The following is a 26,320-nucleotide window of genomic DNA, read 5'->3' as shown; positions in this document are numbered from 1 at the left end:
TGACATCCTATTTGTGCAACATGCTTTTCTACTACATTGGGAATGGCTAAAACAGGAAAATCCCCATGCAAAAAATATAAAACAACATTGGGTGTGGTCAGATGGTGCTGCCTCTCAATTTAAATCAGCACATGGATTCTACTTCATCTCAAGGTTCAAATCCCTGATCGGTCTAGACATGATGTGGAATTTCTTTGGGTCTAGCCATGGCAAGGGTGAACATGATGGATGCGGTGCTGTTATAATGAAGCTCTATTTAAACACCAATTAGCATGCCCTCAAGAGAAACTCAATGATGCCCATGATGTTGTAACATGGCTTATAGCCTACCTCTCCACAAGAGTGCATTCAACATATAATAAACAAAGCCTTAAGAATATTATAGTACGCAGAGTGTTCCATGAAGTGAAAGTGGATGAAGTGCAAAGGAGAAGTTGGCACGATTGCGAGAAAATTAAAGGAGATCATGGTCTACACAGCATATGGGGCTTTTCAAACAACCAACTGATTAAAACGAGAAAACTTTCTTATTTCTGCAGTGCGTGCATCATAGGGGATCATGATGATTATGAGAACATTGCAACTATGAAGACATGGGATCGAGTTCAGGTCTTTCTTGTACATTCGAATGGAGTCACAAACAATGGAGAGACAAAAGACTTGCCACACTTTGGGGGGAGTTTCAATGACCTCACTGACTGTCTGGAAGAGGGGGATAACTTTGCAGTTGTCACAGATTTTGGGGAGAACGAGGAAGATGACCCATACTTTCTATTGCACTGCACAAAACCTAAGTACAAGGTTGAAGGATAATCCTACGAGAAGTAGGATGTAGTAGTCGGTGCTTTTTGGTACCAAAAAACATCCAAGAGAGGCCGCAATTACGAACTGCTACATAAGAGTCCACAAACATGTGTGTACTCTCATGTAGTAAGAGCTATTAAGTTCCAGATGCAACCTTTGCCACAACAAAAGAAGGGCAAGAGTGTCTTCAAATTGGATTTAGACACACATGAGCATATCTTGGGGTGTCTTGGAGTAGTGGATGAGGACGATTGAGACAGTACTAAGAAAATGTATGTAGTCTCATTGCAGGGAAACAATATGTCCACTTGTCCTACAAAATGGAATTTGTATTGAGACTGCTTTTTATATCCCAAACAACCATCGTGCTGGTTTTATTAAATTGTTTTTGTAAGTCCCAAACGGTAAAACCCATGCTTGTTTTTAGTATATCCCAACAACCACCGTGCTGGTTTCCCATAACAAATCCACACATCCTACAAATCCATTCATCTTGTAATAATAGAAGCAAACCACTGCGCTGGTGGCTGTTCATATCCTAGTGCAAACCAACAACTGTGCTGGCGATAACTTATCCTACACCACTACCGTGCTATCCCTACACTATTGCCATGCTATCCTAAAATCTGTTACATAGTGCTATACTAAAATAGTGCCCTTTAGACTGTCTATCATTTCGTTAACCATCAGATTTCATCCCATGCTTGCTTTTAGTATATCCCAACAATCACCGCATTGGTTTCCAACAAATCCATTCATCTTGTAATAATAGAAAAGAAACACCGCGCTGGTGGCTGTACATATTCTAGTGCAACCAACCACCACACTGGTGATAACTTATCCTGCACTAATCATGCACTACTACTATGCTATCCCTACACTACTACCATGCTATCCTAAAATTTGTTGCATAGTGCTAGTGCCCTTTAGACTGGTTATTGTTAAGCATCAGATTTCAACCATCGGACTACTTAAAACATTTAAGTACTAACATGGAAGTAGGTCGATACAAAATCATGTATTACAAGCACCATGAGAATATCCACAAGTTCAAGAAATGCCTTCAAGATTTTTATTATTTCAAGGAAATTCCAAACTCCCAACTATCTTATCAACCTCTCTATAGCAAGCATCTCCCAGCTCTGGAGGCCAGTCTATTGCACTATGGCAAACCTCTTCACACACTCGGATCACACTGCTTGCTTGACTCTGCTGACTTATATGCCCATAGTAACTCCTCCTTTCACTGGGGGTCCTCTTCATCCTACTCTTTGCACTCTATATATCTTCAAGCCTCTTTCATGTCCTGCCAAAAGAAACCTACATCATGAGCTTGACAAGTACCTTAAAGGAGCAAAAAAAAGGAAATTAGTAATCACCATATGTGCTGACTCCAAGTAATACACCCACCACCGAAGCCTGTCCTCCTTGCAACTACTTTCCTCCTTCTTCGAGTCTATTTCTACGAGGATGCCATCCAACATTGTTTTCAGACAGAACAAAAGCATTCCAAAGTCTTTTGCATATGCCATAGATTCGCAGTAGGTGGATCGGTATACAGAGTTTGGATTGGTGTATAGAGTTTTGGGGCTAGATTTTGTAATGGGCACTTAGTTGTGTCTGCACTCTGCACTTGAATAGGGAGAGAGTTCATTGAGCCCGACCTTCTCATTCTTCAGTCTCATGTTAGTTGTCTAATCTCAATCTTTCGTCTCACATTAGTTGTCTAATTGAAATCTTTCGTGGTACAATAGTTCACTAATCAAAATCTTTCAGTCTCACATTAGTGATCTAATCAAAATCTTTCATCTCATATTACATGTCAAATCGAAATCTTTCATCTCATTATTATCACCGAACTGGCGTGGATCAAAGGACACTATCTAGTCACTTAGCTGAGAAAACATTGCCCAAGTAAACTCCAGAGAAGATTAACAATTCAATATATTATTACACACAGATTACATAGATTACAATCTCAAAGACTCCTTCCCTTCATGTCACTTCCTCTTTCCTTGATTTGAGCTTCCTGGTTGCAGGCTCGGCACTTTTTTCTCCTTTTCAAAAGGGGGCTGGATCCTTCCTTCAGGCTCCTTTTCCTTGCAATCAAGTTCAGTCTTGGACTTCTTCAATTTGAGCTCCTTGTCTTTAAGATCTTTTGCCCAAATGGCAAATTGAACTGTAGCATCTACTTTCTCATCTCATAGATAGATGTAGCAAGTAGCACATTTGATCTGTCCATGACCTGGGCAATGGAAAATGGCATTCTCTACATAGTGATTTTGTATGCACCCACACAGGGTGGTAGCATGCATGCCATCAGATACAACAGTCATCTATGATGGGGGTATGGCAGACTATGCATTTCAGACCCTGCTACATAGTGGGATAGGCATCCGATTTAACTATTGTAGTCGTCAATACCACAGTCTTGCTCTGTACATGACGAAGTTGCTTCTTGATTCCTTCCTCCCTCATCCTAAGGCTGTGCATGTTCACCTTCATCTCCTCCACTTTTTACTCACTCTATGCAACAGCTACATCAGAATCCCTCAGCATTTGTTGAACTTTTGTAAATTCTTGAAAAACTTCTTCATGGGCGGTTTCCAAGAATTCCACTCTAGTTTGGAAATCTCGTAGGGCAGCGGACTTCTTTTCATAACTATCAAAAGCCACGGCAAGCTTGTGCAAACATCTATCATGATCTTCTTGTAGGGTGTTGTAGGTTGCTCTTTGTATTTCCAATAGTGTTTCATAAAAAATAGCCCTCACCATGGCTACTGCAAATTTCTCCACCGCGGTGGCTGGAATTTGCTCCACCGGTGGCGGTTCTCTGCATCCTTCCTAGGAGCTGCCTCATTGTCTTCTCCACCCCGACTGATTTTAATCTCTTTTGCTCAATTTTCACTCGATAAATTGTACTTTTGCCATCATTTATATTTACTGCAACAAGGACTAAAATACCAAGAAAGAAGAACTACAATTTCCTTGGTTTATGACCAAAATAGTGCTAAAATAACTCCAACGACCCCACCGTTGTGGTTGCATGGAGATACATCTAGAAAAATACAATTAAACTTTCGAAAAATGCAATTGACGATATGGCCCTTGAGGGGTCCCCTTTAGGGGCAAGGGCCATATCGACATGCCATTTCTGTCCAATAACATCCTGGATATTATATAATGCACATAGATATGGACCCCTCAAGGGCCATATCATCAATTGCATTTTTCTTGGTTGCACAACGGAATACATTTTCCTTGGTACACAAATATATAACTCCAAGAACCAGCGTGGTGGCTTTCATAGATCTCCTCTCATAATACGTAAAAATAGGTAATGGAGCTATAACTCTAAGAACCAGCATGATGATCTCTCCAAGACAACCTTGAATTATGGGTGATGACAGGTGGTCACGCCTGCACTAAGGCAATGCTCAGAATGATATATTTCATCTCATTATTATGCCAAAAACTAGCACGGTGGTCTCTCTAAGCTAACCTATGATTTGCATGGGGTGCAAGCAAAGAAGTGGCAAAAGGCTGCATGATGATAGGTGGTCAAGCTAGAGACTGTGATGTAATGGCAGTGTTCAGAATGATAGATTATGTCTCATTATTATGGCAAGAACTAGCGCGGTGGTCTCTCCAAGCCAACCTTCAATTTTAATGATCTACATGGGTACATGCCCAGTGACAGGTGGCAAAGCTGCAGCAAAAGGCTGCACAATAATAAGTGATCAAGTGGCATAGGCCAGAGACTGTGCTGCATGAAGTAGTGCAGAGATGTCATGGGTCGAGCTATGCAATGTTCTGAACAAATAGATTGTGTCTCATTATTACACCAATGCACCTTCATGACATTGGGAAAATTTTTGACAAGAGCACGCGTCCACACAAAATTCAAATATTCACCTAGAAGCGCATCGTGTTGCGGCCCAAAATGGCCCCAAAAAATAGTTTCACGATTGGCTACACCCAAGCTAACATTGACCCACTTGCATGACACTAAAAACATATGAGGAAAAGGTTTATGAAGGTCAAACATGATACCTTCCGCCTGACCATCCTACACGTGAAGGTCAACTTGATCCACCGCCACCATCTTTGAAGGCAAGTTACTTGGATTGCCACTTGGAGGGAGAATGGAGAGGAGCCTCCTTGTGGTTTGAAGAGGCTATCGATATTTCACAAGCTTCCATATTGGGGTAAGTTGCAAATAAATCATAGCTTGGATCCCATGCATATCTTCAAGAATGTGGGGGCTTCTATTTGGTACTTGGTTCATGACAAAGAAACAAGAGGAGTGTGAGAAGACTTACGAGCCATGGATAGGACTCCCTGACTTGTGGCCCCAAATGCATGGTCCAAAAGTTGTTCTCCCAAAAGCACTTCCAAGAGAGATGAGGCAATAGTCAAGGCAGCCATTGCCTCTTTTCAAACACCAATGGGACACATGCATTGCTTGAAAGGAGCATTTTCAAAGGACAATAAGCTCAGTGGCCTCAAGTCCCATGATTGGCACAAGTTCTTACAAGTATTCTACATGCTTGAATGCTTACTATAACTACAATTGTCCTCATGCTTAATATAGCTATGATCATTGTGATGCATTGTTATAATTACTTTGTTGCTTGGATAGTATATCCTCCAATTACAGTGAAAGGATGCTTATCAAAAGATGTTAGAACAACTATCTACAAGATCAGTGGAATTGTGAGGTATGCTTACTATCATATCATCTTGGCTCTATTTCGTTCCCTCCTCTCTTTTTTTTTATCTTTCTCTCTTTCCTCCTCTCTTCTTTCATCTCTTTTGTCTCTCTCTCTCTTTTCTCTCCACTATTTCTCTCCTTCTTTCTTTCCCTCCTCTCTTCTTTCCTTTCTTTCTCTCTCTCTCCACTCTTTTACTCTCTTTCCCTCTTCTTCTTCCACTCTTCTCGCATTCTTTCTTTCCCTCCTCTTCTTTTGGCTCTCTTCTTTCATTCTTTCCTCTTTCTCTCCTCTTTTATTTCTTCTATTTCTCTCTTTCCCTCCTCTCTTCTTTCGGCTCTCTTCTTTCATTCTTTGTCTCTTTTTCTCCTTCTTTCTATCCCTCCTCTCTTCTTTCCTCTCTCTTTCTTTTTAAAGCTTCCATTGGTAGAAGTTTGGGACAAAGCGTAGCTAGAAGAGATCCTAGACTCTTATGATGCAGAATATCATACCATCATCTTCTATGGAGAGCATGCTCAGCTATCCATGGCATTTTTGTGAGAAGATTTTTGGTTGGTCACTCCGACAACACCAGGAGCACTGGCAGACAACAATAGGTGTGATGAGTTCTTCGAGGAGGAGAGTTACTCATCATCATAGTGTCACTTGAGCATTCAGTCTCCTAATGAGGGCCTCCAAATGTTCTATCATTTTATTTTTGAGTTTAGAGGGTTGAAAAAGAGCATTGGATATGTTCCTCACTAGTATATTTCTTGGATAGCTATTGCCTTCGAGGACACCGAAGAGGTAGATTGGCCCTACCTACTTTCAACAATATATTTGAGGTGTCACTTAAAGCTATCAATAGCAGTCAAGGCCAAGCACATTGCAAACTCGAGCCACATTTTTACATGTTGCACCATAAAATACTATATAAGAGAATTTGGGAAAATCCCAATTCCCACAAAATAAAATATAGTCACTTCAAAAGTAAAATTTGATGTTTTTTATTGAAACACTAACTCCATTGAGGACCCAAGTTTCAATTATGTTGGGGGAGACTAGACCATGCACAATACTTTCCCAATTCCTAGAACCCAAGCAACAAGCTTCCGTATGTTGCTATGGGCAAAAGGCCTTAATAGATGTGAACATGGCCCCATGGCCAAAACATTTGTTGACTTTCTAGTGAAAGAAAGATGTTTGTTGTTTCATATGTATCGAAACCACAAACAAAAGCCAATTTATAGATGTTGCATTAGGAAGATTCATTGGAGTAAATTAAATTGCAGTATCGATATATGCAATAGGATTGTTATAGAGCTTTGACATCCATCATATAAATGTGGTGTTCAAAAACAAAATTAAACTTGCAACAACTGTCAATTTTTATTTGGTATGTTAGATGTCTCAAATTAATGCCAAATGCATATGTTTCTATGTTGATAGATTGCAGTATTGACATATGCAATAGGATTATGGTAGAGCTTTGACATCCATCATATAAATGTGGTGTTCAAAAACACCATTGCATCACAATAGAGCTCGTGAAACTCTCCATCACAATAGAGCTCATGAAACTCAAAGACATGGTCTTGATAAAAACCTTTTTTTTTATTGCTTTCTTGTGCAAAATATAATCAAAACCATTGACACATAGCCAATTTTGCACCACATCGTTTAACACAATCATTAACAATTCCATACTAGTATTCATACTCACAAAGTAGCTCATCTCCAAAGGAGATATCCTTTATGGTTTGCACAGTAATGTGGCCATGGGCACTCAAATCTCCTTGTGAATTTTGAGCCCAAGGTGGTAGCTTAGGGATATATACAAATATAACATTTGTTCTTTCTTTATAATACATTGAGCTATTTATATATCCAGCAATGTTTCCATACAATACATTTCACATCTGTCAATGGCTCAATGAACGGATCTTCAAACATTCCATAAGTCTTCATCCTTGGGAAAATCTTGAGGAGAGATCTCCAAGTATCATAATCATACTTTGGACCATTATATACCTTCTTCTTGATGCTCGTATGTACAAAAAGACCATATCCTACCCCAGGTATTGTTGATTTCTTTAGTTCATAATGGATGCCATTCATTTTGAACACGTGATCAATGGGTATGGGCAATTCATGTTTCCATAAACCATTGGATGTAGGATCAAATTTTGTAATAAGATAGCTCTTCAACTTTTTAGGACAATCTGCAACACCTATCATATGTTTAAAATCAAAGAATCATTCGTTTAGGATGGAATACAAACTCAAATCACAAAGCATAGAGCATTTTTTGCACAAGGTACTAACTCAATGTCTATTAATTCTTTCACAAAACAAATTGAGACATAATGTTTTGCAAATTGAATCTAACCAAATAGTGTCCAAATATAAATCAGAATGTAGGTACAAATGTTTTAGTTGAGCATTTGTGTCTGCAACTCTAATTAACAAGATCACTTAGATTCACTAAGGGTTGTCTATGCAATAAAATCGAATCAAGTTGGCTAAGAATGCCCTTGTAGCATCGGTAGTGATTCCTCTTTCCTTGCATCCAAGAACCATAGCAAAGTGTTTTGCCTCACTATATTTCAACGGCCCCATTTTGGCAATTTTTCCTAGCATGCATTCTTCTTCTTCATTCAATGTAACATGTTGAGCATGCACCATACTTCTTTTAGTAGGACAAGTCCCTCTCACTCTACTTTTGGTTATAGGTGAAGCAATACCTTTCTCTATGTTTTTTTTAAAACTACGAGTAGACATATGAGATTCGACATTCATCCTTTTGAGCACTTCTTTGTTTTTTGCTTTGAATTCAAGGATCACTGGTTGAAAATAATAGAACATATCATGCCCTTCGACAATCAGAGCTTTACCAAATCTGTTAGAAGAGATAGCACTACGCACATCTACTGCATCATCTAGCATTTGTAGGTATGGCAATAACTCATGAAGCAAAATAGAATCACCACAATCTATATCAAATTTTGTAGGGAAAACGCAATTTTTGTTGCTGGATTAACGCAACCCGTGTAAGGCAAAACGTCAATGAACACTATTCTTGCTGGTTTGCATTCCTCTTTAAAACAACACCACACTCTCATTAATGGTTTAAACTTCACTTCCACATTCATCCTATCGGGTCGAATGATTCTACTCTTTGTGTGCTTGTGGCATGCCATTGCATCCCAAACCATGAAGAAATGTAACTTTCTGTTAACATGATGCTCCAAAGTGTCCAGCATGTGTTGCACCATGCCCTTTTCTCCTTCAGTGGACCAAATGCGAACATGGCAGTGATCAAGTAACCATTGTAGAATCTCTAAACACCGAGGATGGAGAACAAGCCAATGCTTCCCATTGTGCAAGCTCATATGTTTGTTTGACTTCGAAAAACAATGCTCGAGCAATAACCCTTTCAAATCTATTATCACTCTTAGTCTTATTTTTGTTATAACCTCTTTTGACATTATTTCTGAGGGTGACATTATGTCTTCTCCTTTACCTTCTAAAATTTCTTCCTGCACCTTGGCTTCATACAATGACATTGCTTCTTCTCCTTTACCTTCTAAGCTTGCATCCACATTTGTCAATGGAACATTAACTCCAGACATTGCATCCTCAACATTTTCAATCAACCATGTTGAGCTTGGAACTTGCATGCTAATGTTCAAATTATGCACATAACGAATCATTGGATCAGGTGTCACATGTACAGGCAATGCTTCTAGCAATGTGCAATTGAGATGGCCAAGATCTATTGGTAAACAAGGAAATGAAATTCATAAGTAGAAACAAACTGAAGATTGAGATGGAAAACCAAATTGTCAAACTTCAGGTTGTGTGCTCTCAATGCAATATGTTTGTGCGAAAGCATTCATGTTTTTCTTTTTCAAATTACTAAAAAAAAGAAAACATTCATGTTCATATGCTTAGTATACCCCCTAAAGTTGTTGAATCTATACCCTTTCAAGTTATTTTAATCCCCAAAACTGCATATCCTTACAATGCCAAAAGCCTTTGCATAATAGATAGAGTGGAGTCCAACATTATCTAGCATTGCCCGAGTGTTCCCACTAAGAAAAGATTTGGCCAAGCGGCCAAAACATATTTGAGAATTCATATGAAGTGAATAAGGATAGAAACAACAATTTACACTAATTAATTCATCACGATCAAGACTCAACACACTTTTTAACATTTATGAACTCATAAATAAATTTGGATGTGCATCACACTCCATACAATTATAACATGCAAACACATCTTTTCATGAAATATAGAAAATCAAACATATTCAAGAATACAAATGAATGCTTGAATTATGGGAATGAGATAGAAGAAATTTCCAAGAATATTAAAAGATATTTGGAACAAAATTAATACATCATATGGAGAATATAGCAAGACAACATATGGAAAACACGAATACCATATAAAAGGACAATTTCAAGGACTTGTTGCTTCCTCTTTTGTTCCCAAAACTTTGAAGTGTGTTTTTGTAAATGATCACGCTGCTCTTCATTAAAGGGTTGAAGCTCTTTTTATCCTAGTATGGTATCAATTTCTTTATCCCCTCCACCTTCAGCTGTATCATCTTTTGGTACCCCCTCTATTGCCAATATTGGTTCTTACAAGCCAGCCCATTGTCAAATTTCATGATTACTGTAAGCATACATGCAACAGATGCTTTCCACCTTTGCCAACTCCTCATAAGTCTCAACAACTCAAACAACATGCCTCTTACAAGAAAGAGACTCTATTGCAGCAAGCCTCTGAGAGAACAAGTCCAATACATGCTCATATTCTCAATAGAAACCCATGATCATGTCTTTCATGATACTTGAACGTTTTCTTTTCAAGGACAATTCAATGTCAAATTCATCATCATCATCCTCGTCACCTGATTCTTCTGCACCACTTGATTTTTCATATTTTTCATCTGCAACATATATTGATGGCTTACATTGTGCATTGGTATAGCACTCAATATCGTTGAAATGCTTTTCCTTGCTTACCACTACACAGGCAATTAAGCCATCCATAGATCCAGTGACAAATATATATGCAGTTTCAAAATTAAGGCAACCAAAGTGTATTTTATATTGTCTACATGTCTTATTTAATGCATTCTTCAAACATGATACATGAGACATGGTCAAGAACACCACAAGAAGGAATTGCACTGGGGGAGAAGCGATTGTCATCAAGCTTTTCAACAAACACTCACAGCGATCCTCATTCCAATTTCTACTTCTGCTTGGTCCATACATTACATCCAAAAAATCAACCCCTATTTCCATTGGCTCTTGGTACACATTATGTATAAATTCCATTCCCTCCATGTTTGAACCGACTGTGTAGAACCTCCAAGGCTGGGTGGAATTCGGCGGTCCATGACTTGCACCTTCACTTTGTCCCATAATCCACCTCAGATACCCTTTGCAGCATCAGGCAATGGTGGAGTTTCCTTGCCCTATTGAAGCTTCACTTTTAACCATGAGTCAGAGCAACCACGAATCCAATGATACAATTCTAGACTAATTTTAAAATGTAATCTGCACTCATCCCAATTTTTTAACTTAAAGAAGGTCGTTCTGCCAATACAAACATATAAAGTTCTTCTTGTAGTGCAGCATCTCTCTTGATCTGCATAGCTCATCCTTCAATATCAAGAATCATGGCATTAGTATTTGTTTTAGCTATGACTACTCTACCTTCCTTAATGTCATTTTGAGTTTGACCAATTTGATCATCACTCAATCCATGCAAGCATCTAAACATTGAGATTGTGGGTTGCCTACAGCATTTTCCATCTTGTGAATATTTGCCTACAATGTAATCCTCAAGGATGGAGATCCAACCATCATAAATGGCATCGCTTCTGATGATCATATGTACATCCTTCGTGGCAAAGCTATTGCCCAATGTTACCTTGCTAGTGTCAATGAAAGCCTCCAAAATATATGAATCCATTAGAATGTAATAATTAAGAAAATAGACTTGTAAAAAATGGTTCATAATTAAAATTTGTACTTACATCCCAATTCTCACAATCTAGATGTCCTTTTGCAAGCCCTTTGCAAGCCCTTGTTGTGCTTTCTTGGGTCTATTAAAGAGAATCCATTGTCCCCTCGCTTAAGTATATTAATGTATGGAGATTGTCTCAAGATATTTCGAGACTCCAGGTTTGCCATCTTTGATATCTCCACACAAAAGCATGCAGGACAATTCACTAAAATCCTCGCCTAGCTGGTGTGGTAGTAGTTCTTTCTTTGGGCTATGCTATTATCATCATTAGATGTGAATATTTTAGCAGCATATATTGAATGTTGTCCAGATAGTATCCAATAGTGGCACTTGGTTAGATCCTTTTTATCTACCCTTTCTAAAAGCTGCTTTGTTTTAGGACTAAAAGGCAATTCGCTACAATAGCAGGAGGCCTAGAGTTATAACTGAAGTCTCTGTAGCAAGCTTCTCCACATGAAGGTGGGTTGTTGTCAATTTTTTCAGAATCTGTTATGGGATGTGTACGAACTTTGATATTGCATTGTAAATCTACTATTGATTTTGTTCTAGCCAACTAGGATTATCATCACTGAAGAATATTTCTATGAAAAGAATAGGCTATCTACCTATTGTTGCACCTAAAGGAAGTGCAAGGAATACATACTTATTGAGGAACCTTCTCAACAGCACATGCTATATATAGCCACATGTGAACTGAAAGAAGAGGACACAAATGCACAAGTACTCTTTTGGGAGAACCTTAACCCGGTCATGGTATGGTCTGGCTATCCGGAAGCAAATTTTATTTTGTTTTGCAAGCCTTTGGCCTTGATCCAGAGCAGCATAGGTTTACCCATCCACCTATGTTGAAGATGCAAGAAGTGAGGCTTGCCCTAACAAGAGTGAGAACTTCTTTGTAGAAGGCCATGACCATGCCACCGCGTTGGCAGTTTTGGGTTTTTTTGGGTTTTTTGGTTTATGTAGGCTTCAAAGCCTCTTCTATCTAGTTATGTGGTTTGCATTTCAACATACTATTTATGGATTGCATTTACTTTATGGATTAGAAGTGAATGATTGGATGGTATTATATGACTTGATAAACTAAAATGGGATTCTCTTTGTTCAACTCTCTATATACATAGCTTGGAGGAGCTTTTTAACATCTTACAACTGGAATTGGAAATGTTGCATACAACCCGAATGGGCAGTATTTTTCATATTCCACCAAGTCTGATGGTTTCTTTTGCCCCTTTTTTCCTATGACCTTTCCACTTGGCTCTAATTCACTACCACTGCCTCTTTCCACAACTGCTAGCATACCCTCTGGAGGTCTTTCTTCCTCTAGTGCATCAATTATAGTTAGCTTTCCTTTCTTTGCCCCTTGTCCACTACCACCTGGTGCTTGAGACTTTCCTTTCTTTGTTCCTTCCCCACTATCTTCCCCACTGTTGTGCTTCTTTAATGTTGCTAAAACTTTGTGATATGATTCAATGATTGTTGTCACTGTGTCAATTTCATTTCCATCAACTGATTCATCAACACTTATCTAGCCTCTTGAGTGCATGTTGTCATCTACATCAAACTTCATATGAGATGCTTCATAATCGTTGGGATCCAAGAGGAATTTCTTATTTTGATTTATAATGATCAACAATTCAATATCTCCCTCTTTTCCAACCACATCTTCTGTGATTTGATGTACCGATCCAACACAAGTGTATGCACTTTTATTAGGTAACAAAACAAATAAGTGAACTCGTGTCAACTGTGCTCTCTCAATACTATATATGTCAAAGTACCAAGGTATGCTTTTTTCTCCAAATCCACTTACAACTTTCTCAACCTTCTTCACATTTGTGCCTTTTCTATAAAAAATCCAAGCAATATACAAACTATCATCTTTACAATGTTTAATGTTAGACAAAACACATTATCAATAAACATATCTCAAATAGAATCGATAATTGATACTAGACATAGTGGTAGATTTGAGAAAGCACTAGGGTCTAGGGAGATTTGGCCGTGCGGCCAAATCTTATGAGCTTCTTTTAAACTACCAGAAGGGGAGGTTTAAATGTGTGGTCAAATCTTATGGGCTTCTTTCAAAGCACTAGAGTTTGGGGAGATTTGGCAGGCTTGTGGCCAGATCTTGTGGGCTTCTTTCAAAGCACTAGGGTCTGGATAGATTTGATCGTGCAGCCAAATCTTGCTAGCTTCTTTCAAATCGGTCAAATCTTTCTAGCGTCTTTTAAATCACCTGGGTCTAGGGAGATTTGGCCATGCAGCCAAATCTTGCTAGCTTCTTTCTAATCACGAGGGTCTATGGAGATTTGGCCGTGCAGCCAAATCTTTTCAAAGCACCAGGGTTTGGGGAGATTTGGCCGTGTAGCCAAATCTTTTCAAGGCACTAAGGTTTGGGGAGATTTGGCTACGATGCCAAATCTTTCTAGCTTTTTATAAATCACAAGGGTTTAGGGAGATTTGGCTATGCAGCCAAATCTTGCTAGCTTCTTTCTAATCACGAGGGTCTAGGGAGATTTGGCAGTGTGGCCAAATCTTTTCAAAGCAACAGGATTTGGGGAGATTTGGTTATGATGCCAAATCTTGGCCATGTGGCCAAATCTTTTTAAAGCAGCAGGGTTTGGGGAGATTTGGCTGTGATGCCAAATCTTTCTAGCTTCTTTTCAATCACAAGGATTTAGGGAGACTTGGCTGTGTAGCCAAATCGTGCTAGCTTCTTTCTAATCACGAGTGTCTAGGGAGATTATCTTTTCAAAGCAGCAAGGTTTAGGGAGATTTAGCTATGATGCCAAATCTTTATAGCTTCTTTCAAATCACCAAGATCTAGGGAGATTTGGCTGTGTGGCCAAATCTTGTATGTTTTGAAAGAAGCCAAGAAGATTTGGCCGCATGGCCTAATCTCCCCATTTAAAATTCAAAATTCAAATCTTAAGATTCAAATTTCAAATCTGAAAATTCAAAATTCAAAATCCAAAATTCAAAATTTAAAATTCAATATCTTAGATTCAAAATTTAAAATTCAAAATTCAAAATTCAAAATTCAAAATTCAAAATTCAAAATTGAAATTCTGAATCTTAGATACAAATTTCAAATTTCAAGATACTTTCAAATCCCACTTCGAGATTCCTACTTTTACAAGACTCTTGATTTCAAATCGTGGTGTTTCGAAATGGAAAAGATGGAGAACATGCAAGAATCAGGTACACTTTTGATTTCTTTTGCTTTCTTACTTGGATGATTGAGTAGCCATTGTCATTCATGTGCTTGTGCTCTTTGGATTTCTAGCAGGCAGGCAAATCTATTCGTTTCCTCAAAAAACCAGTTCTCTTATTGCATGCGGTAGTTGACCGAGGTGAATTGAGAGGAGGGTAGACGGAGGTGCAGGGAGAGGAGGGTAGACGGAGGTGCAGGGAGAGGAGGGTAGATGGAGGAACAGAGAGAAGGGGACTGACAGAAGAGGAGCCAAAGGGGAGAAGCAGAAGAGCTTGGGGGAGCAGAAGAGTAGGGTACACGTCCGAATGGTGTCATGAAGGTCGATCCAGAGCAGATGAAGGCCAAGAGCTTGACCCACACATAAGAGCCTTGGGAGAGGACTTGTAAGAGCCCGAGAGGAGGCTTGCTCTAGAAACGGACGGAGAGGAGCAAAAGGTTCTAGGGCCATAGAGAAGACTTGCAAAGCCCGAGAGAAGTCTTACTCCAGAACCGAACGGAGAGGAGCACCTCAGAAGTAAGAGAAGCAAGATATTTCCACAAATGGATGAAGAGGAGCACCTCAGAAGAGAGGAGCATCACAGGAGTAGGATACAATAGAGACGAATAGAGAGAAGCATTTTCCTGATGGAGAGAAGCGCCCCAGGATATTTCCAAAGATGGACGTAGGAGCACCTCAAAAGCATGTCGTGTCATGGGAGCAGAGGATTCAGCCAGGATGGAAAGAAGCACCAGGAAGAGGATGTTGCTTGCAGGTGGATGAAGGGTGTTGGAGGAAGCGGGGGGGCAAGAGACGAAAAACGTGGAAAAGGAAGGGTTGGGGGAAAAGGAGCAATCCCCCCAAAAGCATGTAGAGCAAAACAAAAAAAAGACCTATGGAGTGTTTAATTGGTGATGGAAGTTTAAAACCTACATAGTTAAGTGCACACTGTTAGGACAAATCTAACCTACATAGTTAAGTGCACACTGTCAAGACAAATCTGGGATGGGGAGCCTCCTAGGACCTCTCATTTTGACATAGTTTTGAAATTTTTTGCTTGCAATTAGCTAACCAAGTGTGGAGGAGTGTTTTCCAAGAACTATCCCATCTAAGACATTGTCCTAAGGCTCTCAAACCACCCTAGTTACACATTTGAGATCTAGGAAGGGAGAGAACAAGGTGAGCCTAGCACTTGATCCCCCATGAAGACGAATTCAATTCCTTCTCATAGTTTTAATTTTTATGCTTGGTTTAAAAGGTTTGTTTAGCTTTGCCTTTTAAAGTTTTGGTTTTTTAAAAGTTTTAGATTTTCAGTTTTGCTTTAAAGTAATAGTATGATTTTAAAGTGTAATAGCGTGAATCATGAAAAGCATGTAGGATTTTTTTGAAAGTAGGATCTCTAGATTTGAATTTCAAATTTTGAAACTTGAAACTTGAAATTTGAATTTTGAAATTTCAAATTTGAATTTTAAAATTTGAATTTTGAATTTTAAAATCTGGATTTTTAATTTTTTAATTTAACGTTTGAAGATTTGGCCATGTGGCCAAATCTTCCTAGTGATTTGAAAGAAGCAAACCCTGGTGGTTTGAAAGAAGCTAGCAAGATTTGGCAGCACGACCAAATCTCTCCAAACCCTAATGCTTTGAAAAGATTTGGCCACATGGCCAAATCTCCCAAAACCTACTCGATTTGAAAGAAGCATGCAAGATTTGGTTGCACGGCCAAAACTCCCCATACCCTAGTGCTTTGAAAGAAGCCTACAAGATTCGGCCACACAACCAAATCTCCCCAGGTTTGAAAGAATGCCACAACCAAATCTTTTTAGTGCTTTGAAAGAAGTCACCAAGGTCTCGAAGGATTTCACCGTGCATCCAAATCTTGCTAGCTTCTTTGAAAGCACCAAGGTCTGGCCGGTAGATTTGGCCATGTGGCCAAATCTTGTTGCTTCTTTCAAAGCACCAGTGTCTTAGGAGATTTGGCCATGTGGCCAAATCTTGTTGGCTCCCTTTCAAAGCACCATGGTCTGTGAAGATTTGGCCATGTAGCCATATTTTGCTAGCTAAAATTCAAAGCACCAAGGTTTAGGAAGATTTGGTCATGCAATGAAATCTTGTAAAGCATTTTCATCTTAAGTCACTCCATCAAATATCAATATTGAACTATAACAAATGCTATGTATGTAGGTGCCACATCGAAAGTGCGAGTTAAAGTCAACTTGCTTGTCAGTGGAAAGATTGTTGCCATTGGGATAATATTCTCTACATCCCATGATGACATGTGCCAAGGTGTGCCCTTAGGAGAAAACAATGTATCGGTGGTGATCGATATTTGTATGGATGAAAGTGCACTTCTTCCATTTCCTACAATGGATGCATTCTTAGTCTATAAGGCTTTGGGTAGTGTTGTTCATTGGAAAGCACGATCAATGAATTGTGTTGACAATGTCAATGGAGCTATTATACCAATGAATGATATAACATCAGATACCATTGATGTTGAACCTCTATGTGAATATGATGAGTTTTCCATTCGAGAATCATGGAAGGACAAGAAAGTTTTAATATGGGATGAGCAGAAAGCCAAGAGCATTGCTGAGGGTGTTGTTTTGTATGTCTACCCATTTGAACCTAAAGTTTTACAATCCAGTAGTGACGTACTGGAAGAACATGATTGATGAGCTTGATAAACCAAACAATAGTGTAGAGGGCATGTATGAGAGATTTTGGCCAAAGACACAACTTATTGATTGTGTGCAAGTAGTTGATAATGAAAATGATGAGTTTCAAGGAATTGAAGAGTTGAATGATCACTACTATGGACCTCAAAGGAAAAAGCCAAAACAATCATTTGACCCAATGGTCGATGTACAAAAAGGACACTTTCTTTTGGTCCGACTTGTAGAAAAAATTTACCCAATTTGGCTAGGCATTGCTCAAACTAAAGTACAGAAGGATAATAAATCTAAAAATTTCAAGAAGGTTTTCATACAATATTGGGCACCTATATGCAAAAGACACAATGCAAAATTGAGGAGGTGTATGTAGATTGTTGGAACAAGATTTAGATGTGCAATAAAGGTGATCCTCCACGTTGGGAATCTGTTGATGCTATTGTATGGTCATGGGTTCCAAAAGGTAACCTCTCAAAGAAGGTTTCCTTGAAGAGCAGCAACCTCCCCATCAACATGAAGATACCAACTATTACATGCAAGCAAGCTTTATCCAGTTTGTCTCATAGAATAGATTTCGACTCCAATGCTAACTCCACAATGGAGTGAAGGTACTTGAAAAGCATGACTTTTTTTGTCTTGCACAATGATAATTTAATTGAATACTAACACATATACTTGGAAGGTATGACATTGATCTTTTTTCTTTATCTTTTTTTTTGCAAACCATTGCTTTGTGGTTGCAAGTGCACACACGACAAAATATCAAGGACTAGTTTTGCATTCTTAGTTTTTCTCCAACTAAACTAAAATGGTGTTTTTGAACACCACATTTTTTCGAAAAGAGGCAAAAAATGCTTGGTTGAACTCAAACATATGATGTTTTTTTCCTGACTAATGCAAAACAACCCCTCAAAAAATACCATGCATTGGTTGAAACCTCAACATTTGACATTTTATTTATGTTGATGCAAACCATGCATATTTGCGAGATTTGGATGGACTGCCAAATCTATGGGAAAAATCAATGAAAACCATTGAATGTTACATAATTACAACCCCTCAAAAATTCCCAAATTATCAAGATTTTTCCAAATTCTCTTATATGGTATGAAATGATGGTTATAAGAGAAAGACGATTACCAAAAAGTGAGCAAGAAAAAGCGAATATTACAAAATAATAAAAGATCTATAAATCCCCTATTTGAGTAGCAAAAAAATATAATTTATTCAAATTCCCATATGTTTCCTCAATGCTAGAAGGTTAAATATGCATATAACTTTAAAGCCACTAACACTAATTTCACATTCCCCATAAGAGAGTTGGTATGTTTCATTGTGAAGTCATCGTTACTATCAAAGACAAACCCTACTAAAATCAAGTCCTCTCTTTCCACCATTATAGTGATTGAGATCATCAATGCAACTCTTCCACACATGTGGGGCATTTCCAAGGTCTCCTTCAATGGATTAGCCTACATTCCATGCATATGTAAATGCTTAGCTTTTTTAACTCTATTCACTCTTGAAACAAAACCCATGTTTCTTTGTTTTACTATGTGAAAACATACCTCCCCAATGTTTCACTCTTACATCCCACTAATCCAACCAATGCAACAAATCAACCACCACAAATATGTATTTTGGTGCATGAAATTTTACTAGATGGTGGTAAAAGGCATGAAAATCATCTAAATCATCTAAAAGGCATGATAATCATATAAATCATACCTTGCCATTGATTTGATATGTAATATGACCCCAGTTGGACTTGTATATCAAAAGATACAAGTATGTGAAAATGTCATCTTTGGGCCAAAACTGGGATCACATTAACATGCTCCCTGTTTTGGCTCAAAAACCTGATATTTTCACAACCATGTATTGAAGATTATAATACACAAGGGTAAGACACCACCATGGACAAAATACTGAAAGGTAGATACTATTATAGATACTCAAATTTGGATGATCAAAATTTCTCATTTTCTTTGCTTACTAGCATGCTATCATAAATAGTATTATACACTTGAAGAACTCAAACAATATCTTAATCATCAAAACATAGAGATTTATTGTAAATGACAAGTTACAAAAAGTCACCACCATGGAAAAAGCCCTCGCATGCATGTTTAAGTCGAATTTTCAATGCCTTAAGCATTCGTGAGAAAATAATGGATTGCATGAATGATCAAAATAAGTGATTGCATGAGGGAAATTGGATTGCAGCATGAGGGTGGGATAAAGAGAGAGGGCATGCATGATGGAAATCAAGGAATTGCACGCATGATGAAAAGAGGACATGGATGATGGAAATCATGGGATTGCATGCATGATGGAAAAAGGGCATGCATGATGGAAAGAGGGCATGCATGATGGAAATCACGGGATTTTGGGCCACCCTCCCACTCCTCAAGAGTTATACACATACATGACGAGTACTCAAAACACCCCCCAGGAGTCGGCAGTACAGACTCCAAACCACCCCATACCCACACCAGCTGAGATTACTCCTATGGAGTCGAGATAGCCCAGTAGGCGACAGAGCCGCTAGCCTTCTCCGTGATCATCAGGAGTCACTTCTCCCCTGCGGTCTGGAGTCCCTTCTCTCGGATCATCAACATTCCCTTCTTCCTTGTGGGGGCGGTTTGGAGTCCCTTCTCCAAGGTTTGTGGTCAAGAGTCCCTTCTCCAAAGACGAGTGGCCAGCGTACTAGCTCGTACGACATGGCATTAGGCGTAGTAGCAGGGAGAGCTCTAGGGGATGCATGGCATAGTGCTTTGGGGGGGGTAATGGTGGGGGCGGGGATGATTCAGATCATGCAGATGTTCCAGAGGGTGATGGTACAATCTTCTATGACATCACTTAGAGAGGAGGCACCTTGATGGATGCGCGAGGGAAGGACATCATGGCTTTCATGTGCTCTGTAGTTGCTAACAACTACAGAGATTGCTTTATTCCATACAAAGTGGATCCAAAAAGGTTGGATGCACGAGGGAAGGACATCATGGCTTTCATGTGCTCTGACATAGTTGATAACAACTACAGAGATTGCTTTATTCCATACAAAGAGCATCCAAAAAGGTTGGCTAATGAGACCATTCATGTTGTACGCTCTAGGTATCCCAATCCCCCCAATGTTGAGTTCACAGATAAATGGTCAAAGTCAAAGATTGTTGTTATATTTGCCAGTAAAAGATCTTCGCTTAAGAGCCACGCACTAGTCAAGATTGCCAGGAGAGAGGGAGGTCAACCACTAAGGGGCTGGTTCACATTAGGAAAAAAGCGAGCTCATTTTGGGGCCTTTTAGGGTTTAGAAAAATAGGTTCTCGACCAATCAGAAGAGGGCCAACGTAACGTTGGAAAAATACCAAAAACCATGTAAAAATATAAAATAAGTCATAATCAAAATCATTTTGCTTTTATTATGTCTGATGTACGCGATCTTCAAAAGATGATTTTTTGTGTAGTATTTATTGATTCTGACATCGCCCATGCGTCTAGAGCGGGTTGAAACCCCCAAATTAACCCTAGAGACACCGAAAACTGATGCCCGGAGGCTCGAAAAAGGGCAAAAATGAGCAGAATGGGAGAATTGCACAAAAACATGATATGGCCAGCTCGAACTGTCTAGCTAGCCAAATCAAGTTTTTTGTGCAAATCCCCCATTCCGAGCATTTTTGCCATTTTTCAGACCTCCGACTATCACTGTCCAACTGGCCAAATCACGTTTTTATGCAAATCCCCCATTTTTACCCTTTTTCGAGCCTTTGGGCATCAGTCCAATTGGCCAAATCGAGTTTTTGTGTAAATCCCCCATTTCATGCATTTTTTTTCTTTTTTAGGTCTTTGAGCGTCGGTTTTCGGTGTCTCTAGGGTCAATTTGGGGATTTGGGACCGAACGCATTCGCAATGTCAAAATCATCAAATATTGTATAGAAAATCAAGGATCTTATATATGCATTTAATGTGAAGCCTGAGTACTAGACTGACATTTTTGCATAGTAAATATTCATATATTATGGCATTTTCCATATTTTGAGTGCAACAAAAATAGGTAAATAGTGAATTTCTTAGAGGGGCCCCAAAATGAGTTTCCTTCTTTCCTAATATATTAAGCATGAGTGGAAGAAAGCAATGAAGGCAGTGAAGGCAGACCCCAATCTGCAGCATGTGGAGGCACGAAGGATCCAAATGGAGAGCAGGGGGTGTTGAATCATGGGAGGCCCAATTTGTAAGTATCGATCTCAAATTATATTGTGCTTATGTGGTTTATTAGGAGGTTGTTTCTTTGTACTAACCCCTCCGCAAATTGTGTCATCTTGTAACTTGATATCGTGGGCAAGTACCCTACTCCTGTTGAGATAGCCTACCATCGTGGACATCGCAAAGGACATACATGGAGGCACTTCTATGATGAGGGGTTGATTACTCAGGAGTAGTATATCCGGGCTACTGGAGCGCCCCCCAGGTATTTAAAAGTACTTAATTAATATACACTCCTTTTATTTTTTTGGCTTTCAATTTCCTTGTGCAATATTCTATCCAATGAATGCATTGTGAACTAAACATTTTGGAGTTGTAATGTTTTATTCAGAATTGTAATCGTCAGCTATAGACATGCTTGGAGTGCTAATTAAAATGCCAACCGTGCTAATTAAAATGCAGTTGGCTGTTAGAATTGAATTGCACATTATGGAAATGGGATTCTTGTAATCACACAGCATTTTGTTCAACCACACAAATTTTTGCCTTTTTTTATTAAAAAAATCTATAGAGCATCTATGAACACATCTTTCTTTTTTTTTTTAATTTCTACAGAGTGTCTAATAGTGTGCCTATATGCACGTCTGTCTATTATATAGATGTGTCTATAGACATGGCTCTGTAGACGTGCTAATAGACGCTCAAGTAGACACGCCCGTAAGTTTTTTTTAAGTTAAAAAAATGCATCTATGTGCATGTCTATGGATGCTTTGTGTTGTTGTGCATATTAATTAAGGGCTACATCATGGCAAGTCTCTTCATTAAGGTCAGGACTTTTGGTATGACTATATCTTAGATGAGGGTACTATTGTGGCAAGTCTCTTCCTTAAGGTCATCCCATGTGGTGAAGAATGACAAGACTATATCTTGGATGTCAGATGCTCTGAGCTACCACAATGGTTTGCAGTTCTGAGGGAAGCTTTAGACATCAAATGGCAGTCATGTGGCCATCTGTATAATAATTTTTTGAAATATATCTCTATTAGGAAATAATATCTGTAAAATAATTGTTGGAAATATATCTCTATTACAAGAGGAAAGAGAAAGAGAGAGAGAGAGAGAGAGAGAGAGAGAATGCATGCATACATACATACATACATGCATGCATGCATATACATATATATATATATATATATATATAGAGAGAGAGAGAGAGAGAGAGAGAGCGAGAGAGACTCTTACTTCCTTCCCTCCCCCTCTTGTTTCACTTCATGTAATCTTTTGTTTATGGTACCCCTCCCCATATACAATACTAAACAGACACTTTTTTTTGTGTTTTAAAAAAAATACACATGTTGACTAGTGGACTCTGTCCTTAGAATCACTGTCATGTTGCCAATATACTATTACTAGTTTGAAACCCATGGCTTTGCCACTCAAGTAAAATTACTCACACAATATTGTGGCATGCCAAATTTTGGATAGTTAATTGCTTGACCTCTGCTTGACTACATTCCCATCGAAATTTTAAAAATCTTTTCTTCATGCTCACGTTTCATTGGCAATCGAGAGAGAGATAAAGATAGAGACATAGAGAGAGAGAGAGAGAGAGAGAGAGAGAGAGAGAGAGAGCATCCACATATACAAATTGCCTTACCTTGATTGGAGAAATGCAAGCATGTCTAGGGTAGTCGATGAACAATTTGACGTTGATTATAGTTGCTTTCATCTTTTTTACCCCCCATCATTCTCTGTGCAATGGAATAACCTACTTTCGTAGGAAAAAAGGAGTTAGATTGGATGTTGACGATGCATTGCGAAATCTTTTGTGAACATATGCAAATGGCATTACCTAAAACCCATGCCTAAACCCATTCCACATGCGATCGGATACCTTGAAGATAAGCACTTTCACGTCTTGCTTGAACAACAAGTTGTGAAATGCATTCCGCTGATGAATCTTGAGATCATGAATGATAACTCTTTGGCTTTTCTTTGTGATCATCAGCTACTACTGCAATCTGTCCTTTGAAGAGGGAATTGTGACACAGGCTTTGTAGGAACTAAATCATAGACCAAGAGAGTCTCGATTCTCAAGTTTTGGCTCGGAGGTGAAGAATGTGGAAGAAGAATATGTAACGTTGAAATCAAGAGTAAGTTGTAACTACCTTCGCATGTAGTTTCACGAAAAATGAATGAACGGCCCACAAGATTTTAGTCTAATCCAAGGATCATATTTGCTCCAATCATCCTCCCCCAAACCTCTCCTTAAGAGAGAAAAAGATAATCTAAATGGGGACCTCCCAATATGAATGAGCAATTGTCATTTAGATGGATGAGCGAGGGGAGGGCTCTTCATATCGACAAACTCTGGCTTCCTCAAAGACACGGCCGTGTGTACAATAGTAGCCCTTGGCAGGGTGGCAATGAGAGTCGTTTTGACAGATGCAGAGTCCTTCTAAGGCACAATGGTCTTGGAATAGTTGTATGGAGCGAGAATGAGGGGAGTGGGAAGAAATCCGGCCAAGGACAGCATCAGACCACTCACTCGAAAAGAGGCCAAGGGGATCAAACTTCTCACGAGCAATTAAGAACTTGGCCATGTCGTTGGTTCGCTCCTGCATGCCCTCGAAAGCTAGATCACGATTCTTGCCCCAGTGCGGTTTCCCTCCGAATTTGTTGAGGAGCATTTGCTCGATCTCCTCGATGATGTCCTCGTTAAATCGGGGATTGTTGGGGTATCGGGAGCGATAGAAGAGCATCTCAAACATGACGGAGTCCTTGCGCTCCCCCAGATAGGCCTTGGAGGCCTTCAGGAAGCGAATCCAGACGCCGCCGTAGATGCCCAGCCCACACATCCCCTGCGGTTTGGCGTCACGAAGCTTCTTGATCTCCAGGATGGCGTCGTGAATACGTGAAATGGGGACAGAGATGGCAATATTGAAGAAGAAGAAGCCAGGGATGTCGGGGCTCCAGATGCAGGTGGAGGGCTTGGAGCTCATGTGGACTATATTACTGCTACCAGCTATATCTTCTTCTTCTTCAGTGCCGAAATCTATTCGGGTGGGCGTGATTACTGCATTGGATCTGTGGCAGCTACCCGAAGTTTGCATCTTATGATTGAAGCCGACGACGGGGTAGTGAGTAAAGGTGTTGTGCAGGTTGACGAGCCCATCGCCAGATCTGAGGCGTTGTGTCATCATGTGGTGGCATGTAGAGCAGAGCTCGTCCTGGTTTTGGAGCTCTTCGGCAGCGATTTCTGCAAGGAGGCAAACAGAAGATTAAAAAAACGGTGGAGCGAATGGAGATGATTGACGTGAAGCGCAAGAACAACCAACAAGATCAAGAACGAATACGGAAATGAAGAATCTCATGGAGAAAGAAGAAGAACAAGCTTGATTTGCATCATTCATGCATGTTTTCTTACGTGCAGTTGTCATGGCTTGTATTAGCTCCACCTCCATTGGCACAAATGTCGCTAGCTTGTATTCTCCTTGTCCCTCTTCCTCGACTCCCACCCTGTCATCCACCTTCAACAATACCTTCCCTTCCGATGGATACCAGCTCATCCCCCCGAACTCGTGCTCCCTACCAAACTCTTCTATCTCCTCCTCCAACCGCTCGTCTCCCCTTATCTCCAACTTCACTGCCCTCTTGAACATTGGCTCCAGCTCGAATGTCACCTCCGAAATCGCCCCCAACACTCCCAGCGATAGCCTCGCTGCATCCAAATCTTCGTCCCCTCTCTTTAAATCTATCACCTTGGCATACCCTTCCGCTTCCGTTGCAGGTGTTACTAGTCGCATTCCCACTACGTAATCATGCGGAGCACTGCCTCTCCCCCACAGTCCGCTTCCGTGAGCTCCAGTGCTGATTAAACCGGCCACCGACACCCCCTCCCAGTAAGGCGTGTGAGGAAGTGCCAAGCCAACCTCTGCGATACGATCCAGTAGATCTCGCAGCTCCACCCCTGGATCTGCTGTCACGGTCCTTGCTGTCTCGTTTATAAGTATCCGGGAGCCGTAATCGCTTGTGCTTATGATTATACCCTCATCACCGCCTGGACAAACCAGCTTCGTGGTGCTATGAGAACCCTTGCTCACCACTTTCACCTTGGACTTTGTCATGGTTGCATACACGATTGCCTCGATGAGCTCTTGTTCGGTGGTTGGGTACAGGGCTTTAGCTGCCTTGCAAGGTGTCCTGTCCAACCAGACGCCTTGATAGTAAGTAACAGTACATCCCGTGGAGTTGCAATGGACGGGGCGGGGCACGTTAGCCTCGACCAAATGAGCGAGGGTGGAGAGAAGCAGCAGAATGGCCGTGAATACTATCATAGCTGCAAATATTCTGCACAATATCCTTATTGGTGCTGGTAAGCTTGTGATCTAAGTAATGAAGTAGCTCATCTCTCAGCTATTTTAATCTTTATCTCGACCAAACGATAACACACAACCCAAACTCTCAGGTAGGCTCGGATTCAACATAGGAGGACAAAAAATGGCGGACAATTCAGAGGCAATATCCAAGTGAAGCCAAAACAGCAGATGAAGCCAATGCAAAGAAGCCTATCTTGTTTGTTGAGCCGGCCTTTTCACGTGAAACCCTATGTTAGTTTCTCTAAAATAAGGTTACTCTTAGACACATTCTCTTTTTATAGATTAAAATTGTATTTGTGAGAGTATTAAATTTAAAAATGCGTACATTTTTG

At 39.8% G+C, this 26,320-nt stretch overlaps 1 pseudogene; it reads right to left on the bottom strand.

Moving 5' to 3' along the window:
• Window positions 1–23,936: 23,936 nt before the first annotated feature.
• LOC147906160 (L-gulonolactone oxidase 3 pseudogene) lies at window positions 23,937–25,946 on the bottom strand (annotated as a pseudogene).
• Window positions 25,947–26,320: the final 374 nt, after the last annotated feature.

Source organism: Dipteris shenzhenensis, chromosome 1 (assembly GCF_047967505.1).
Source record: "Dipteris shenzhenensis isolate YYH24624 ecotype China chromosome 1, Dip_SZ_1.0, whole genome shotgun sequence".
NCBI lineage: Eukaryota > Viridiplantae > Streptophyta > Polypodiopsida > Gleicheniales > Dipteridaceae > Dipteris > Dipteris shenzhenensis.
This window is presented reverse-complemented; position numbering and strand designations above follow the sequence as displayed.